Raw genomic sequence first — 16,240 nt, 5'->3', positions numbered from 1 at the left:
GTCGTCTATAATGGAGTGAACATAAAAGCAAGTCACACAATCCTTTTCATTCCTCATAGTAATTAATTAACGCTGACAGCATTCCGCACCTTTGTCTTTGTCTCACGATAAACAACAACAACCACTGATACTTTCTTGTACGTGGAAAATTATCATGACATTGTATTGACATTTTCCTGTTTATTTCCTCATTTCTTCTTTCCTCGTCTTTTCCTTCACTTTTGTCTCATGTTCCTATTTTTCACTTCCGTTGCTTCTTCCTTTCCTCTCCCTTGTTCCTTTTTTCCTTGTCTTTTTTCTTTTTCTCATGTGTCGTGTTTCTATTGTTTATCTCCTTTGTCTCTTTTTTTTTATCATTCGTACGTTCTTTCCTTCTCCTGTGTCTCTTGTTTCTATTTCCTTCGTCCATGTTTTTTTTTTCTTGCTTGTGTCTTGTCTCTTGTGTTTCATTGTTGTGTGTGTGTGTGTGTGTGTGTGTGTGTGTTTTCTCAACATATCTGTCTTTGTTTCTTGGTTTCTGCGTCAACAACAGTTTGCAGGAATGACTGAAGTTTGGCGTCGCAAAAGTGTTTCGTGGGTCGGTCGTGTGGGGAAAACCAAGGCTCGTGTTTTCAAACGCTGTGGAATCTCATAAACTTTCGAAGCGTCAAAGGGAGAGAAAAATAGTCTTTCTCACGAGTGTTTTCCAAATGATGACGAAGAGTTCTTGTTACACTATCACAAAAATAATGAAAATAACATCGAAACCGCCCGGTAATTTTCATGATAGAGATTAAAACTAGTGAAGGCTGAATCGTTTGAGAATGGACTTGGTTAAGATGGCTGAGCTGGGAGAGACTTACACTATACTGGGCACCACTTGATGTTCTCGGACAGCTGGAAGAACTTGCACACTTTGTAAGTATATATGTGGTAGACACAGGAAACCGTTCATGCAGGATGGCCCACGAAGCACTGAGATGCGTAAAAGTAGCAACAATATACAGCACATACAAATCTATACAATAGGCAAAAATACACACGGCACAACACAACACAAATTATTTCCAGAGACAAAATTGTGATCATTGTCAGCCTTGTCAGTGCAGCCTCCAGGGTTTTGTTGTCGCGCAGAGAATGTGGTGGCGGGAACTACGCGGCGAGGAGGAGCACGGCTGGTACTTAATGTTCTGGTGAAAGGCGACGGACGTGTTTATCCTCTTATTGTTAAAGCTTCCCTCCTTTTTCTTAGTGATGCTGGAAAGCTGCCCAGACCTGCTCCTTACAGGCTGCTTGTGGCTGTCTTCTTGTTCGTCTTTCTTTTTTTTCTTTCTTCCTTTCTGTCTGTCTGTCTGTCTGTTTGTTTGTATGTATATGTATGTATGTATGTATCTATGTATATCTGTCTTTATGTCTGGATGTCTGTTTATTTTACCGTCCCTATATGGTTATTTTTTTTTTCTCTCTCTCTCTCTCTCTCTCTCTCTCTCTCTCTCTCTCTCTCTCTCTCTCTCTCTCTCTCTCTCTCTCTCTCTCTCTCTCTCTCTCTCTCTCTCTCTCTCTCTCTCTCTCTACCACACACACACACACACACACACACACACACACTACAAATATCACAGAGATTGACTTCAAAAACACGTCAGGAAATCTCACGTGGAAAATGGCGGAAGTGTCTTTGGCCTGAAGGTTGCCTCACTCCAACACTGAGAGGCGATGGTACTTTCTCCCACTTCCCCTATGATGGTTTAGGCTGCAAGAAGGAAATTTGATGGAGTATGCACCCTGTGACCCGCCATTTGTTACCTTTCAAGTCTCTTCTTCTTCCACCTAATCAAAATAATGGTTTCTAAATGCTCCTTTGAAGTGCTTTTCGTCTCATTTTGCCGATGTGTTTGTTGATTAGGTTCTCATTCATTTTCCTCTATTTTTCTTCGTGGTTTCCTTATGGCTGTAATTTTTTTCCTCTGTAATTTTCTCTACAAAGAGGTAAATAAATGCAGGGCTAGTCTTTTTCTTGCTTTCTCTATTAACGTCATTATTTTGTTTCTATTTACAGAGGTGAATGTATTTCTCATTACTTCTCATACTTACTCAGGGCGCAGATGAACTGAGCTGCCACTCTTTCCTTCTTAGTTTCTCTGTGCACAGGTGAATGCAGCCCTTTCTCTTTATTTTCTTACCTTATCTATGCACAGGTAAAGACAACATTCACTATTTACTTCCTTTCTTTATGGCAGTTCAATATATGTCATTTTTGTCTCACTCTTTCTATGAATTACCTCCTCACTCGCTCTCTTATCTTACCTTCTCCAGGAACGAAGATGAGTGTTTGTCATAATGCTCACGATGGTCACTTATTTTACTTCCCAGCGTAAAGTAACCCGCTCGTTGTTTACAGGTAACAGTTGTGGCAGCGAAGGGCGAGAGTTTTATCGAGAAAGAAAGGATGAAGATTGAAGTATTTTCACAGTGTTCCAGTATCATAGCAGCGTTTTGCTTTTTATCGTAAAGTAACCCGCATCGGTTTGGCGTTTACAAGTGATAATTATGACATTGAAGTGTTACTGTAGAAGAATTATAGAGAAGACGAGAGGGAAGGTTGAATGTACCAAGAATATTCACCGTACTGTAGCATCATGGCCACGTTTTGCTATCCAACGTAAAATAACCCGCGTCATTTTGGTGTTTATAGGTGATCATCATTGCATCGAGGGACACAAATAGGAGAATTATCGAGGAGACCAGAGGGAAGGTTGAAGTGTAAATATATCAAGCATATTCACCGTATTCCCCGCATCAGGAGTGCGACCTGGTCACATTCAGGCAGTCATATCTCACCTAATTCCATCGACCACATGAATCTTGCGAGGAGGGGAAATCTTCACGACACACATTCTCTGTATGCATGAATTTCAATCTCCAAATTTTCATCTTCACCAGCCGCTCCAGGCGTCGTGTTTCCTGAGCTGCTGACAAGTCTTAGGCCTCGCTGTCCTCTCTGACCTTGAACACCAGGAAAGGCGCCTTGCTCGTACCCTGGACCGCTTTGGGTGTGTTCACTACTATGTTTGTCTTCACGTTTAATTGCCTGGTGAGTTCATTCGGTTCAGCTTATTTCCTCTGGGTTCATGTAAACGTTATTTTTTTTTTCGTCCGTTTATTTATTTATTTTTTATTTATTTATTTATTTATTTTTTGTCCTATCATGCCTGTGCTGTCTTTCGATCCACTGCAGAGGAAGTATTTGTGACAATCTTCTTACCGTCCAAGGCTTTACTTTGATTTTCCGTTTTTTGATGTAAGAATGTCTTTGGTCAAGGGCAAAAAACTGTTAGAAAAAAAGCAAGATGCCAGACCGTAAAGGCGACAACACAAAGACAAGCTCATAATTACCTAGAATTAACTAGTATTACTTTGCCAACAAGTATCATCTTCGCCAGGCACATCACAGAGCCGTGTGTCTCCAGCAGGAGGGCGTACATTGATTGCCACGCTCTTCATCTCACCTTAAAGCTGGGAAGTCTGAGTGTAATTCTGCTCTGTCACAATGGTGGTGTCACAGTGAAAGAGGCGACTCAAGGAAGGGATCTTGTTGCCTGTTCTCGCTGCCTCCGCCACCCATCGCACCGAATCTGTTATGCAAGTCGCTGGGATTCATTAGTGCATTCAATGGAAATGTTAAAATCTTTTCCTGTTACCTTTTCACTTCTGGGAGGGTCGGGAGACTTTTATTTTATTTTATTTTATTTTATTTTATTTTATTTATTTATTTATTTATTTATTTGTGTTGGCCTTCTGAGGACGACTGTTGAAGCCAGGATTGATAGCACTGCTACAGGCTCATCACTCGCCAGCATTATTCTCGATTAACGTGATAAATGTATTGATGATATTATGTTGCTGTTTATTGCAAGAAAGTCTTCCAGTGACAGTCATATTCTGAGTATGATTGCCTTTGCTCTAATGTTTGAGTTAAATACGTTTTTTCTTAATTTGTAAATACCAACGTTATCATACGAAATATAATAAATACACCAGCAAATTATACTAACAAAAATATGTATCAATGACTTGGATAGTGGAATTAGCAGTGATGTTAGTAAATTTGCGGATGACACAAAGATAGGTAGATTAATTATGCCAGAATCGGATGCCATCGCCTTGCAGGCAGATTTAGAAAGGATGAATAAATGGACGGACAGATGGCAAATGCAGCTTAATATCAATAAATGCAAAGTGCTTAGCGTAGGCAGAGGAAACCCACACAATAGGTACACATTAAATAACCAAACTCTGGTAGGTACAGGGTACGAGAAAGATTTAGGAGTTATAGTTAGCTCTGAACTCCGTCTAGGGAAACAATGCAAAGAAGCCAGAAACAAGGCAAAAAGGGTACTTGGATGAATTTTTAGGAGTGTTAAAAGTAGAAGGCCGGAAGTAATATTAAAGTTATACTTGGCGCTGGTCAGACCTCATCTAGACTACGCTGTGCAGTTCTGGTCCCCACATTACAGGAAAGACATAGGTCTATTAGAATCAGTACACAGGAAAATGACTAAAAGGATACAGGGGATAAGGAGTATTCCTTACGAGGCGAGATTGAAGCTGTTAAATCTACACTCTTTAGAGAGACGTAGGTTAAGAGGGGACCTGATAGAAGTCTTTAAGTGGTATAAGGGTTATAACAAGGGGGACGTCAGCAAAATTCTTAGGATCAGCAACCATGGTAGAAAAAGAAATAACGGGTTCAAACTTGAAAAAAATTCGGTTTAAGAAAGAGATAGGAAGAAATTGGTTCTCAAATAGAGTGGTAGATGAGTGGAACGGACTCAGTAATCAAGTTGTTAGTGCTAAGACATTAGGGAGCTTAAAGAGAAGATTAGACGGGTTTATGGATGGGGATGATAGATGGAAATAGGTAGGTATATTTCATACAGGGACTGCCACGTGTAAGCCTGGTCGCTTCTTGCAGCTTCTCCTATTTCTTATGTTCTTATGTTCTTAATGTAGTAATTATTGTGGAGATCGAAACTTCACTTGACTTTATTCTTTATTCATTGTTTGCAATCATTCATGAGTCTGAAAATGAAGTGAAGATGTCAGTGGCAGGCGCAGTGATAGATATCATTATTTACTGTTAATAAGCCGAGTATTGTTAAATGGCAGTGATGTTCCCTCTAAGGACTATATTTCCAAACTCTTCTAAGCCACAACTCCACTACTTTCAAAGGACTCTACACAGACGAATTTATACGAGCTTTTTTACGCTGTTTTTATATTTAAAGTAACATATTAACACAATTTCCACACTATTAACAGGAGAAACGCTTCATAATACAGCAAATCATCTTTGTAGCCTTTGAAAATAGTAGTGATGAAGTTAGGTGGGTTGTTAAGAGTGTTTTATGGTATGAGTGACAGATTAACAAGATTTCTGAATTACTGACACGATAAACTCTTGGGAACATGGTACTCATCTCTGTGGTCTTTGAAAATAGTCGTCGTGAAGTTACATTGGTTTTTAAGAGTGTTTTATATAGTACTAGTGACAGATTAACGAGATACATTACTGACACGAGAAACACTCTTGGGAACATGGTAGTCATCTCTGTGGCCTTTGAAAATACTCATGGTAAGAAAGTGAAGCGTTGCAGTGTGTGTTAACTTAGAGTTTGAATTAGTATTGCTAACGCATGTCTTTATATTGATAATAGCATGACGTGTACTGAAACATTAATACGTAACTGGCATAAACATTTCTTACAGTGGCTAATTAATGATAAGTTTTGAATCCGAAACAGGAACGCAAATTTCGAAATGTTGAAATTGATACCCCTCCTGCACATTATATTAGCAAGGAAAGTAAAATATGGACTCAGTATATTAAAGAATATTTCCTGTCTGGTAGTTATTATTGGGAAACACGCACTGGTTTGCCGCCACACTCAAAGGGCGGTATCACTCCTGGTCTTGGCTCCTGTTTGTTGAAGCCTCTATCAGACAATGAGTCTTGCTCCTCCTCCTCCTTTTTTTTTTTCTACTACTACTACTAACTACTACTACTACTACTACTACTACTACTACTACTACAGGGATGCTCTAAACATATTAATTACAGAGATACGCTAAATATATCCATTACATCTTAACACATCCCTGTGAAGCCTGAACACAGCAGTCACAGCGAGAGGTTGACTCCTCCGCCTTGATCCGACTGCCAGCCGCCGAGTTACTGTTTACGGAATGAAGGTTTTCACTAAACGTCCCGCCTTATGGTTTTATTCCCTCGTAAAGGAGATCATCGCTCGCTGCGCCGCTTAATGCATCACCAAGCCTGTCTCGCTCAAGGTTAGAGCTGCGGAACTATCAGAATTAGGCTTACCACTTCTTAACCCTCAGTCTTCGGTTGTCTTGACTTGATCTAACCTAACATAGTAACTAGTAACTCCACTATTAAAGCCGCGGTGCATTATTGTTAGACTTCGTAATTATCAACTCAGAGTCTTTAGTTATCTATTGTGATGTTATGTAACCTGGCTAATACCTGCAGTATCAAAGGTGCTGTGTGTCAGTGTTAGTCTAAGTGCTTTCTATCCTTGAATCTTGAGTACTTTGGAAGTGACAGGTATAAATAGGTGGGTTTGTTTCATACAGGGACCGCCACGTGTAGGCCTGATGGCTTCTTGCAGCTTCCCCTTATTTTTTTGTGCTCTTTCTTTTGTTTTAATCTTAACTCTCTCTCTCTCTCTCTCTCTCTCTCTCTCTCTCTCTCTCTCTCTCTCTCTCTCTCTCTCTCTCTCTCTCTCTCTCTCTCTCTCTCTCTCTCTCCACTAAATGAATCAAATGAAATGCACAAAAGCTGTCAAGTATTTGCCGCCCCACACAGGAATCGCCGTCAGCAGGTGGCGGCGCCTGTGGTGGGGACGCGGGGTAGAGGGAACGGCTTCAACTTTGTCCCAGCCTTAGTCGTAATTGGTTAGGTGAGAAATAGCATTATTGCCCGCTAACTGGGCTAACTGGTCATTCATAGTTGATTTTATAGTCCCTAATGTGGAATAAATACACAGATGCATTTCAACAGAGATTATTTGAATTCACACTCTACATTACATGAAAGGAACCGTGCAGTTACAACGTAAGAGATCTGGAGCCATGACCCTTGAGTCCGTGACGTGAAATGAATACTAGATGGAACTCAGCAATTAAGAGCCTTTGATTTCATGCTTTGTAACGTTCAATATCGCCCACGTGCTTGCCGGGACGGACACGCGCAGCTACAGAGTGAGGTGCTTAGCCAATAATGAACCTTTAGCTCCAAATTTGTATTTTGTTGTGTGAGATGTGATTTCGTGTTCGCTAAAGCTTAATATCATCCACGTTCTCAAGATTTCCTTTTACTCTTACTTTTTTTTTTTTTTCATGTAATTGCTGCTCTGGCCAAGGACAACGGAAACTGGTAAAAAAAAAATAAATAAATAAAAATGTCAAATCCTAAAAGTGTCAGTCAGGTAACAAGTCGCAGAGTTAAACATTGAGACAAACAGCGAATAAAAAACCTTCCAATCCCTCACGCGAAGCTGATACGCGGAGAGATTCCACTAATTAAAGTACCTGACCTCATACTCTCCAACACTCAGCATCATCAAGTGTTTACGAGGAAGGAAAGATGCAGGTGTCGTCTCCAGTGAAGAAAACGTTCCATTGCAATTTCTCTCCTTGCTGTTTCCCTTTGCTGTATCTCTGAGTGGATAATCGCCGTCCAGTGTCAGCGTTCTTTCGTGACATTCCAACTATGATCTAAGATTAATCAACCATCCAACCAACAGTTCCGTTTTTTTGCCTCACACACACACACACACACACACACACACACAACAGGGCACGGCGCCTCAAACCTTTATTCTGAGGTGTGTATCCAGAAACGCTTTGCTTTCTCACCACGACTATTTTCAAGGTCACAGAGATGATGACCCGGATTTTCAAGCTTGTTTCTTCTCTTAGTAATGTAAAAGTGTTGTTAATTTGTCAGTATAACCTTAAAAACCCTTGAAACTCATGTCACCTCATCACGACCATTGTAAACAATAATGGTGAGAGAGCAAAGTTGCCAGGCTGTTGGGAGACAACGGGAAACCAACAACACGAACAAAACCATTTTTTTTTTTTTACCCAATTCTTGTTTACATCCAAAACTTATGTGGTATGTGTTTTGAAAAGCAAGCGCAATTAAAAGGCGCCAAAATTGAGGATTTGAGTGTGCGGGGGTAGGAGGGAAAGGAGAAAGGTGACGTGCCTTGCAGTACTGAGACACACACACACACACACACACACACACACACACACACACACACACACACACACACACACACACACACACACACAAATAGGGCAGTTAGATATTTACACACACACACACACACAGGGCAGTTATACACTTAAACGCGCGCGCGCGCGCGCGCGTGCACACACACACACACACACACACACACACACACACACACACACACACACACACAGGGCAGTTATACACTTAAACGCGCGTGCACACACACACACACACAGAAACAGGACAGTTACCCACACACACACACACACACACACACCACGTTATCCTTGCCGCCCAGCCCTGCCGAGTCCTGCCGAGCCCAGCCAAGCCCTGTCTCTGCTATGGTAACACTCTCTCCCCGTCAATATTTAGCGTAAATTTCAGGATTTCCAGCAGTTTCCAGGTGTTTTCTAGACTTGGGATATATAGTACTAGGAGAAGGAAGAAAGATGAAGGGAAGAGGAAGAAGAGTATGCGGGGTAGGAAAAGGGAAGAGGTACTGAGGAAAGGAGGAAAAAAAAAAAAAAAACATTTCGGCGCGGTATCAATATTCTTTCCTTTCTACTGATGGAGTTGGCATTGTTTTGATATTTGATTTATTACTAGGAAACTATAACAAGGAATGACACATAATGAAATCCAGTCTAGATGTGTTTTTGTTTGTCGAAAATAAACCGTTTCGTCATTTTATATATTTTTACATTTTTTTTTTTTTATTAGCACGCCTATGATTGTATTGGTATTGGATTTAAGACTTAAAAAATATAAGAAACATGTATCAAGTAATAATATTCAATAAAATCTTGTCTAGCAATGCGTATTTTCAAATTTAACATGCGTCCGTTGCTAAAATGGAAAAAAAAAACTATTTTCTTTATACGACGATCAATTCGTGTTTTTTTTTTATTTGTCTGGAAAGGAAAAAAAAATGTGTTCAGAATATATAATAGGATTTAGTCTGGCTGTGTTTTGTTTCTAGATATTATAATGTTTTTGTAGCACCATTCGTAAATAATACAGATTTTTGGAGGATATTTCGTTATTATTACTGAGTTCGGTAATCTTTTTATATTTTGGGTATTAGCTAAAGTAAACGGCGAGTCAGAATTTGTAGTGCATTCCAGTCTGGGCGTCTTCTTTCTCCTCGCGATTTTCAAAGTGAATTACGTTACGTAAATATAGGTGCAGTCCCGTTCAGAGCGTCTCGTCTCGTCTACCACCAACACAATCAGGACCCAGACCGAGACCTTCCTTCCTACCAGTCTGTCTCTCCTCGTCAACATTTCCCTCATTTTCCAGGGTTTTCCGGCCCAAGTATGAAATGCGTAGATTGCTGTAGTGGGAAGAGGAAAAAAGTGAGGAATAGAGGAGGAAGAGGAAGAAGGAAGGAAGAATGAAGGGAAGTAACGGTGGAGTGATGGTGGTAGTAGTAGTAGTAGTAGTAGTAGTAGTAGTAGTAGTAGTAGTAGTGGGAAGAGGAGGATGAGGAGGAGGACGAAAAGAAGAAAATGACGAATAGGAGAGGAGAAAAAAGGAAGGAGGAATGAAGGGGGCGCAAATAATTGTGTGGTGTGGTGGTGTGGTATGGTGGTGTGGTGTAGCGAAGCATTCATGAATTAAGGGTGGAGGAGGCGCACCTGCAGGCGCAGGCTGGCAGGGCGGCAGGGGGCGCCTGGCCCTGCCTTGTGCTGTGTTGTGAAGACGGAAAGCCGCTGAGTGTGAGATGGAATACTTAACTTTCCTTTCTTTTATGATGGGTTGCTAAAAGCTGATTCTTGTAGTGGAGGAGAACATGTTTAAGTGCTGTAGAGACAGTGAATGGCGTTGAATTACAGGTATATTTTGGAAAAGATAGATGTGTCAGAGGTGAAAATAAGCTTATGGTCAGTATGAGAGTTTCCAAGGGAAGCGGCTCACAAACAAACAAACAGTACTTCATTGTTGAGACATAAATGATGCACGCCTTTCTCTCACGATCCGAGAACTCCGTGTGGAGGCGCGCCAAAACATTATTATTTAACCACACACACACACACACACACATACACACACACACACACACACACAGCAAGCTGGCGCTGCTTGGACATTCAATTCGTGGGTCACTTTGCGCGCCTCGCCCAGTGGTCGCGGGAATTTCATCAAGCGCCTCGTGGGCAGCAGTGTGAGCGGCACGCGAGGCCAGGCCCTGTGTGCCGCCGTGCGCCTTGCTCGCCTGGCATTTCTTTTGTCAGGTATTTGGCATCGATAGTGTTGTCAGTAATTCCATAATGTGCAGCATTTGGTCTGTCTCAAGTAACAAAATAATGAAATGGAATGTGTTTGAAGAGCACTGCGGTCTTGGCTCTTACACTTTTCAGTAGAAAGCATTATTGCATGAAGTGTTATGTATGAACAGCCCGACACTATAAAACAGGCAGATCACCACCACCACTACCACCACCACCACCACTACCTCATCCTTCCCTCCCAGTCCTTCCCATCCTCCATCACATTAGCTTCTTTTTATATCGTGTTTACAGTTCGGGAACCTCCGCTTGGTTCTCTCTCTCTCTCTCTCTCTCTCTCTCTCTCTCTCTCTCTCTCTCTCTCTCTCTCTCTCTCTCTCTCGTCTCTACCAGTGACGGGTGACACCGCTGAATGGCGGCTCGTGAGGATGAAGGGATGACAAGTTTCCCTGGAGGGCGATCACTCCCCATCCTCTTCCCTTAACCTCCCAGTAACCCTCGACACTCCTCTGCAGGCTCCCATTCACTCCCCATCCTTTTTTTCCCTTAACCTCCCAGTAACCCTCGTCACTCCTCTGCAGGCTCCCATTCACTCCCCATCCTCTTCCCTCATCTTTTCAGTAACCCTCAGTAACCGCTCTTAAGACAGGGTGGAATTTAAATTTTTTTCGTCTTATCAACTCCTTCTCTTCTGATCTTGCTAACTGCATGCCTCCCCTCCTCCCGCGGCCTCGCTGCACAAGACTTTCTTCTTTCTCTCACCCCTATTCTGTCCACCTCTCTAATGCAAGAGTTAACCAGTATTCTCAGTCATTCATCCCTTTCTCTGGTAAACTCTGGAACTCCCTGCCTGCTTCTGTATTTCCACTTGTTATGACTTGAACTGTTTCAAGACACTTATGCTGTCATTTTTTACTACCGCCTTGGCCTCTGTTCGGGGACCTTCACCTCAGTGCCTCGTCACTCCTCTGCAGGTTTACAATTCCTCTCTGTCTCCCTGTTTTTTTTTTTCTCTCTCTCTCTTTTGTTTTATCCTCCTCCGGGTTTTCTCCGTCTCTCTTCCTTCTAATTCCTGTCCCGCTCACCACTTTGTAATTGTTGTCCCTTTTGACTCGCTCCTATTGCCTTTCAAGCAGTGACTACATCATACCGCACTTTGCTCTCCTTGCATTGATAATCACTTCTGTAGTCATTTTTTTTCTCAGTGTGTCACTTTCACTCCCTGTTAGTCTCCTTTAATCCTGATAAAAACTCTTGCCCTGATCTTCCTTCACCTGCACTCTTGTTCCTCTTAACACTCTTTCCTGAATAGTCTACGTGGTAACCTTCCTCTCAACTACTCATTATATTGGCTTCTCTTTCATCACTTGGATCTTCTTATACATATTTCAGGTCGTCCCTTCCTAAACCATTAAGGTGTTATGGCTCCCCTTCTCTTCCTCTTCCTCCCAGCTCCTCAGTAGCGCCGCCACCCTCCTCCACTCACGTCTTATCCTCTCACCACGGAAAAATAGGACCTCGCCCACTCCTTCCGTTACTGTCTCCCTCTCCTTCTCCCTCCACCCCTTCCTCTCCCTCTCCTTCCACTCCTCCCTCTCCCTCTCCCTTCTCCACTGTTCCCTCTCCCTGCTTCATCCCTCCCACTCCCTCTCTCTTGCGCGCAGTACAGTCATGGTTGCCGGTCACAGTATTATTTAATGAGGAGCACACTGGGTTATTTTCCAGCCCGTGAGCGCCTCTTCTCGTGCAGTCCTTGTCCCCACACACACAGTCTGGATCAGGAAGACACCGCACGCCGCCAGATGGCATTACAACACTGCCTGTTGCTCATTGCTCGAGGCGACTGGTTTGGAGCCTCGTGAAGTCTCGCACACCAGAGAGCCCTTAATGCCAGACTCTGCCGCTGTGAGGCTTGGCATTGTAAAAAGTGTTCACGCTTATATAACACGTTCAGTTCTTGCTAGAAAAAAAAAATATATATTGCGTAGTTATCAGCACGTAATGGTGACAAGAAGATGACGGAGCTGTGGAACACTAAGAGAGAGAGGCTGGACGGCACGGGAACCAATCACAAGTCGGTATCACCGGGGAAGGAGCAGCAGCAGTCGCGTGTTGTGTGGTTCGTGTGTGTGTGTGTGTTGTCGACTTCGTGATGAACGGAAGTGGTCGCGGCTTATCTTCGCCATCCGGGGTCACACGCCGGCCATCTTGCTTCGCGGAAGAGACAAAGGTACAGTGCCTCAGATGAGCGGCCGCCATTACGCCAAGAGATGGATGTGTGCTCGTAACTGTGTGGCCTCGCCTGTCTTGCCGTTGGCTTGCCATGAGGCGCCCGCCTCGTCCGGTGGAGTAGGGGAGACGACGTTATGTCATCATTGGGAGAGAGAGAGAGAGAGAGAGAGAGAGAGAGAGAGAGAGAGAGTGTGTGTGGCTGGGGAGAAGAGGAGAGAACAGGATAAAAGAAAGAATGAGGATGAGACAACAGACAGTAATGCGATGAGCTCTCTCTCTCTCTCTCTCTCTCTCTCTCTCTCTCTCTCTCTCTCTCTCTCACACACACACACACACACACACACACAGCAGTGATCCTTAAGAGCCAAATAACGGCGTAAATCTCTCCCTTTTCGTGAACCAAATTGCTCGTCTGTTCTTTTAAGAAAGTTTCTGATCCCAGTGAAGCTTGATCGGAAACTTGCTACTTTTTACTGAACAGGTTTTTGTTGTCTTCAAAGTTAAAACGATCAGATTTCTTTTTTTCTTCTCTTCTGCGTCTTTTTTTTTCCTTCCTCCTTGTTTTTGTCATACAGAGAGAAATGGGATACTGAAGGCAAAATGAAGTAATTTTTTTCTTTTTGTTTTGTAGCGTTAATGCGATTTTGACTGGTTTTCGTAATTACTCCCATTTCTATTATTATTATTATTATTATTATTATTATTATTATTATTATTGTTGTTGTTGTTGTTGTTGTTGTTGTTGTTGTTGTTGTCTCAGCTTACACTTATTATTGTTTTCCCTCATTCCTCCTCGGCCAGACCTGCGCCTTCCTGTCCTCATCATCTCACTTCACATCTTCATCTTCCTGAAGGCTGTGCACTTTCCCTCCCGCTCCTCTCTTTCACAAGTCGTCTGCTGAACAATTTCACATCCAGTTACTCTTCACGAGACTTACAATTTCCTGAAAGATTACACCACAAAGAGGGTAAATACAACTCGGCGAAGGAGATGGTGACTTGCATATAGAAGGGAAATTAATTCTAAAAGGAAAAGAAATGATATTCTCTGCTTAACATTTTTGTTTGCTACCAAGTTTGGCAATATTCTTTTCCTCATTTTTTTATTTAGTTTTTTTTTTTTTTCGTTTTATTTACGTTATTTTTTCCTTCCGATGTTAAGCGATAAGGACGAGGCTGTTCATTTCACTCGCTTCCTTGAAAAAAAAAAAAAAAGTCAGCCCTTCATTCGTCTCGTCTGAGGCAGTGATTTAGTTGGACATTAATTCTTTGCTTCGAGAGAAAATCCAGAGCTTCAGCTTTTGTTTGGCCTCTCGAAACACTTCATGAAGGACAAGAGTTGTGCTGAGAAAAGGAGAGATGGCGGGGGAGAGGGAAAAACGGGATTGAAATGAAAGTAAGAGAGAGAGGATGAGACGAGACATTGGTGCGATGGGGTGATTGAGAATGAAATCGAGAAGAAAAGGGGAGTGATTAATGAACGAGGAGGAGGAGGAGGAGGAGGAGGAGGACAAAGGTGGCATGGCTATTGGAGAGGAAAGCTGGTGCTCCTTGGCCCCATTGGCGGAGAGGCTGCGAGATCCTTTGTGAGATTTATTATTGCCGCCAGTGTGTGTGTGTGTGTGTGTGTGTGTGTGTGCACTGAAACGAATTATGGACAAGGGAGAAATTGTAGCGGGGAAGGGATCAGAAGTGAGTCTGATAGCGTTTTTTTTCCGCCTAAGGCAACGTAATAAATATGAAGAAGCAAGATGTTCTTATTAACAAATTACTAGAATGTTGCGTTCATGGAGGACAAATGGAGGATGAAAACTATGTAAGGGAGGAAAATTATAGCTATCCACACACACACACACACACACTGAGCCTGTCAAAGCTTGGGCTGGAAAGAGGGAAAGTTTTGGCAATGTTTTACCAGACTGGAGAATTACGGGCAAGGGGCGGCGTGCTGCTCCTGGCCGTGGTGATGGAGCGCTTCCTAGTCAACGCCGCCGTGGTCTTTGTCATAATACATAAAGAAATCTAGACTGTATTGAATGTACCTATGTATGCAGATTAAGTGCGTCTGTATGTACACGTGCCGCCTATTGATTCAATGAGCCTTTACTAATGTATTCAATCTTCTTCCTCGAGTCATCGCCAGAAAACAAAGGCGTAAATTACACCTTCCGGTTTCTAGCACTCCCTCTGCCACAGTGAATGTCACACTCACACACACACACACACACACACACACACACTTTCGTCAGAGAGAGAGAGAGAGAGAGAGAGAGAGAGAGAGAGAGAGAGAGAGAGAGAGAGAGAGAGAGAGAGAGAGGTGATTTGATTTGATTAATTTATTACGCAAATAACGTCAGACATCATAAGATAGAGAAACTTAATTACAGTTACTTAATTACAGTTGCAAGCTAAAGCAAATGGTACGCTCACACACTCACCATTCGTGCACCCCACCCACCAATCCACACTCACACAAAAGCCACCGATGCCACGCAGGGCACAGGGCATCAGGAAAACCCACCAAATCGAGGGTAACGCACGAGAATCTCATCGAGAAAATCGGGCACCAGAATATGTCGACAGACAGCATCCAGCGGCAGACCTTGGGGTAGGAGGTGCCGAACAGTGGGGCACACCAGGCAGTAGTGCTCGATGGTGTTGGCAAGCGGTGCGCGGCACAGGCGGCACTCTGTGAAGGGAGGCTCGCCCTGTACCCCGGCAATCTGCCACGGCGGACGGTAGCCCAGCCGCAGACGCTCCCAGACAATGTTGTGCCGCCGAACCGTAAGACCCCGGCAACGGTACGTGTACTTGTGGCCGCAGACGGACTTGTAATGGTTGTTGGTGATACTGTGGGGCCTGTCAGTATCCCTGCGACGCCGCATAGGTAGGAGAGCGGCGGAGCGGACCCTGGAGAGGTGGCATGGCAGGGAGAGAGGACGACCATCACCACGCGGAGGTAGGCGGCAGGCATCCTTCGCTAGGCGGTCAGCTGTAGCATTGTGACGTAAACCAACATGAGATATTACCAACATAAACTTGACACACACATTGCGAGCAGTCATTAATGCTAAAAGGAAAGAATCTGTTGAATTACTATTAGGTGGGTGGGACGGGTAGCAGAAAGGGACTGAAGGGCCTTTGAGTCACAAATAACAACTGCATTCACTCCCCTCTGACACACGAGGCTAACAGCATCCAGGATAGCATAGAGCTCACACAACGTTCAGCTGGAGTGGTTTCCGAGCCGACGGCCGACCCAGCCACCTGGAGGTGGTTCCAAGTCAGGTGAGAAAACCGCACCACCAGCCGCTCCATCCGACTGGAAAGACCCGTCAGTGTAGAGGCGATGAGGAGGATGGAGGACGTCACTGTCGCCACGTGTTCCAAGGCCAGCTGCAGCTGGAGAGGAGGCGAATCCGACTTGGTTGTAGGGGTAGGGAGTTGTAGGGGTTGTAGGGGCAGGGAGGAC

At 43.5% G+C, this 16,240-nt stretch overlaps 1 long non-coding RNA gene across 2 annotated transcripts in view; it reads left to right on the top strand.

The window, feature by feature from the left end:
* The window catches only part of LOC135091529 (uncharacterized), a 102,477-nt gene that overhangs the window by 57,201 nt on the left and 29,036 nt on the right, over nt 1-16,240 (top strand). Inside the window, exon 1 of one of the 2 annotated variants that reach the window (XR_010262550.1) lies at nt 12,575-12,766. The exons of the other annotated variant lie outside the window; for it this stretch is intronic. This is a non-coding gene — a long non-coding RNA (uncharacterized LOC135091529). Of the gene's footprint in view, nt 1-12,574; nt 12,767-16,240 lie in introns of those variants that run through there. 2 annotated transcript variants of the gene reach the window in all.

This window comes from Scylla paramamosain, chromosome 37, assembly GCF_035594125.1.
Source record: "Scylla paramamosain isolate STU-SP2022 chromosome 37, ASM3559412v1, whole genome shotgun sequence".
NCBI lineage: Eukaryota > Metazoa > Arthropoda > Malacostraca > Decapoda > Portunidae > Scylla > Scylla paramamosain.
Note: the sequence above shows the minus strand (reverse complement) of the source record. Positions and strands in the feature narration are given on the sequence as shown.